The sequence below is a fragment of the Electrophorus electricus genome, chromosome 16 (genome assembly GCF_013358815.1).
Source record: "Electrophorus electricus isolate fEleEle1 chromosome 16, fEleEle1.pri, whole genome shotgun sequence".
Lineage (NCBI taxonomy): Eukaryota > Metazoa > Chordata > Actinopteri > Gymnotiformes > Gymnotidae > Electrophorus > Electrophorus electricus.
This window is the reverse complement of record NC_049550.1, coordinates 13,875,393-13,879,613: the sequence shown is the minus strand read 5'-3', so window position 1 is coordinate 13,879,613 and position 4,221 is coordinate 13,875,393.

Below are 4,221 nucleotides of genomic sequence, written 5' to 3'. Positions count from 1 at the left end.
CAGTTTTATATGGGATGCCACATGCCGGGGTACTAATATGCTAATGACACCCCCCCACCCCCCAATCTGTCCCACGCTTTCTAATGGGGCTCTCTCAAAACCAGCTCCAACCAGCCGCTCTCTTCATAGTACTATGGCTGTGTCCGATACAGCCTGCGTAAAAGTGGGAAAACGTAACCAAATTGAAGTTTGGAGTTTTTATTAAAGTTCACGAGTCATGGGAAGCTGTATTCAAGCGTCATTTGAATGTGGAAACATTAACAATTTTCAGTCAAAAACGTCAACTGTGTTGTTCTAGGAAATTTTATGTATTAAACATTTGGGTCATGGAAATCTTTTTTTGACACTGTTCACCCTCTAAAGTTCAGACTGAGAAGTAGATTGAGATGCAGGGTGCACCTGTTCTGTTCACTTGAATGGAAGAAACAACAGTCCAATTATGGAATAATCAAACGGGTATTAAAAAATATTAAATGATTAATACATCGTTTTGATGTCAGTTCCATTTGTTTTCCCGTTACAGAGAGGCTAGTGTTCTGAAAGCTATCTGAAAAACACTCCTCGTGCCAACGGAGGCTGTGCGGCAAACTTACAAAAGTTAGCATAATTTGTATGGAGGCCAAATTCTCCACTTGTTTTTCTTTTTGTGCAGTCGGTGTGTGTGTTTGTGTGTGTGTCTGCGCGTGTGTGTGTGCGTATGTGTGCGCGATGCGCGTGTGTGATACTTCAGAGAAAGGAGACTGAAACGTGTGTGGCTGAATGCGCGCGCGCGCGCGTGTGGCTCGCGTGGCCATCCCCGGGGCACTTCGCCATTGTGTTGTGGCGGAATAAGTTTGCTCTCCGCGCGCTCAGCTGTATGGTAATTCGGGCAGCACCTGCTCCCTCTACAATGTAACGGGGGTGCGCGAGCTCCCACCGGCCGCGCGCTACTGCTCTTACAAAATTACGCGATCTTAAGAGAAGCCTCCAGAAAAACAAGCCAATCGTTTTCTTATCGTTCCCTTTTCAGGATGTTACTCAAACAAATATGTTTGTTTTTAGTCCCCATTTTTAAAATCCTTTTTGGAGCCGAACTCTTACATTATGGCTAGGCACACAAAATATTTTTATTATCTTCTTTGTGTCGAAGAAATGGTGTGTGTTTGTTTGTGTGTGTGTGTGTGTGTGTGAGAGAGAGAGAGAGAGAGAGAGAGAGAGAGAGAGAGAGAGAGAGAGAGAGAGAGAGAGAGAGAGAGAGAGAGAGAGAGAGAGAAAGAGAGATGGAGAGAGAGAGAGAGAGAGAGAGAGAGAGATGGTGGTGTGTTGGGGGAGGCTTAATTTGGTCATTCATTTAAGTGTGATTTTCTTTCGCACAAAAGCTATTGCCTGCGGCCCATAGTAACCAAACACAAGCGAGACAAATTGCATCACTGTGTTAAGATATGTCAATTCAGTTTATTCTTATTCTCGAGCCTTCGGCATATCCCCAAAATACGCCACGTTTTCTGACATGAACTACTCAAGGAGAGTTGACCTGTACATTACGACGCAACACGAAAACGATAAAGACTAAACTGGACTTGCGAAACAAAACCACAATAGGCGCAACTCAATTACTGCATTCCATGTTTTCATGACTGGTAGGCGTAGTCTATCAAGTACAATTAATAAAACTCCCTTCACGCGACACTTTACAAGTTCTCGTACTGCAGACTTGATCATCTCAGCCTCCTTAGTCGAAGAACTGTAACCTGTTAAACTGCGAGACCTAGAGTGAAGGCTCAAGGTTCCCCAGAACAGCTACAGCAACACGAACGACAAAAAGATGACTCGCTCTCCTCTCATTCTTCCTTTCCTTTCCTTTGCGCTTTCGTTTTTTTCATTGATTCTGAAAGACTAGCGAAGCCCCCCCGGGGTTAGCCACCGAAGGGGGTTCGGTACGCCTTCAGACGCTACCAGACCCGTACAAGCCATCTGCCACCGACTAAACACCGTTCTCTCTCTTTCTCCCCCCCCGTCTCTCTCTCTCTCTCTCTCTCTCTCTCTCTCTCTCTCTCTCTCTCTCTGTCTCTTCACTCTCTCCACACCTCCCTTCGCCTCTCAGGACTGGCCCCCGAGTCGCACGTCCCTATGCACGCAGCCGTGTGTCCGCCGCCCTCCGTCTAAATTGAACTGGAAGCATGTTAAAGAACGTGTAACGGTATGGCTGCCGGGGCCAGATGGCGTGGGAGAAGCCTGCGTTTTGCCGTCCCAGAGGAGTAGACACCACGTGGACGGCCGTGGGAACCTAAGCCGCGGCCGCATCACACGGGATCGATCATATTAAGTCGCGTGGGGATCACAATTAGGAGCTATAATGTTGTTTGTGACCTATCGATCGGTCCGAGCTGCACAATCCTGCAGTGGGCGCTGTAGAGGGGGGAGGAGGAGGAGATCGCGTTTGATACGGAACCGTGAACTGTCCTGCCAACGCTGCCCCCTGGAACGGGTATAATGAACAAAAGCGAACACGCCGGGTGCGCAAATTTGGAAATTGTTTGGTTTACGTTGCTTTAGTTTGTTTTGTATGTATTCGTGTAAATGAAACGTCACGCAGGCCGGACCTTCTTGCTCGCCCCCACTAAAGAAAAGCTTGGTGATGTACTGTGTTAGCGTGTTAGCAGGCTACCTGTGGTCCAGGGGTCGTTTGCTGAAGCATTCCATTGTTTCCAGATCGTATTACCCTGACCAGCTGCCCACGGGGACACAGAACAATCCACGCGCGCCTCGGCCAGACCACGAGCTCATTATCATGCGCGGTTGCCATGGACGTGATGGCCACAGCTTCATCGAGCTTCTTTTAGGGGCCTCTTGGGGGGGGCAAGCGCCCGTCCCCGGGGATCCAATCATTCAATAATTACGTAGGACCCCTCTAGTACGCGCCCGCGCGCGCGTGTCTGTGTGTGTGTGTGTGTGTGTGTGTGTGAGAGAGAGAGAGAGAGAGAGAGAGAGAGAGAGAGAGAGAGAGAGAGAGAGAGAAAAACAGACAGACAGCGCGTGTGGCGTGACACTCGGCGTGCGTCTGTTTATGGGTGCGCTCGTGGAGAAGGCGTCCACGTTTTTGTTTTTTTCTATTTGAGTGCTGACGCTAGTCGCGTGCCTGCGCGTATCAAAACACATCTGCTTGGGCTCCAGGGACAATTCTGCGCGTCTGGTCACCAAACATATCGACTTTGTTTTCTTTTTTTAAAGAATCGGTCAATGATTTGACAAGCCATACAAATTTTTTTGACACACAAGTTCACACTCCGACTGAGGCTATTCTTGTACTTCCATAAAAATAATTTTACAATAATTTAAAACAGCTTTCCCAAACACAATTACAGTAAAAATATTAAAATCACTGAAACATAAGAATAATTCTGATGGAGCTCACGAACAAAAGTTTTTGGATGAGAAATTGATAAGCCAGCTTTAGATGGTCTGACCCATTTTTTTATCCTCTCTCTCTGGAGATTGAATGTGTGAGCATCTGTGCTTGGGCGGAACAGATGTAGACACCTGTGTGTAGTATTCTCCTCCCCCTCCTCTGCCCCTGTTCAACCTCTTCACTTCTCCACAGCAGGCCGACAAAGGAAGCCAAAAGGGGCCGGGGGGTGAGGGGGTAGTAACTATACCCCCAGCTTTTTATATAAGCCTCAAAACTCTCTCTCTCTCTCTCTCTCTCTCTCTCGCTCTCTCTCTCTCTCGCTCCCTCCCCCACACTTATATACACACTTCCTGAAGATTCTGTGTCTGAAACTTTGTTACCGTTGCTATCTCATGATCAGGTCTGAGTAGCCAATGTGCAGTTCACAAACATGGCCATGAATAGTGTCAGAGGCTGAGGGAGTGTGTGTGTGTGTGTGTATGTGTGTGTGGTGGGTACGATCATGTGTATGTTTTCAAGTTTTTTGTGAAATGTATTTTTAAATGTGAGTGGCAGTATTATTTTCCTAATAGTCATACGAAAAAAGCTACTTTAAATCTTGAGATAGTGAGAGAGACAGGGAGAGAGCGAGAGAGAAAGCGAGAGAAGGAGTAGAGTGTCATCGAACTCTCTCGCAGGGCACCTGTCTTCCAGACAGAGTGCGTTTCATCGTCTCGGGTCTCAGAATCATACCTCTCGACCTCCAAACACGATTCTGTGACTACCCAGCTTGAATGACCCAGTCCCACCCTGCAGAAATCACCCCCCGGGTCAGAGGAGCAGGCAGAAGACGG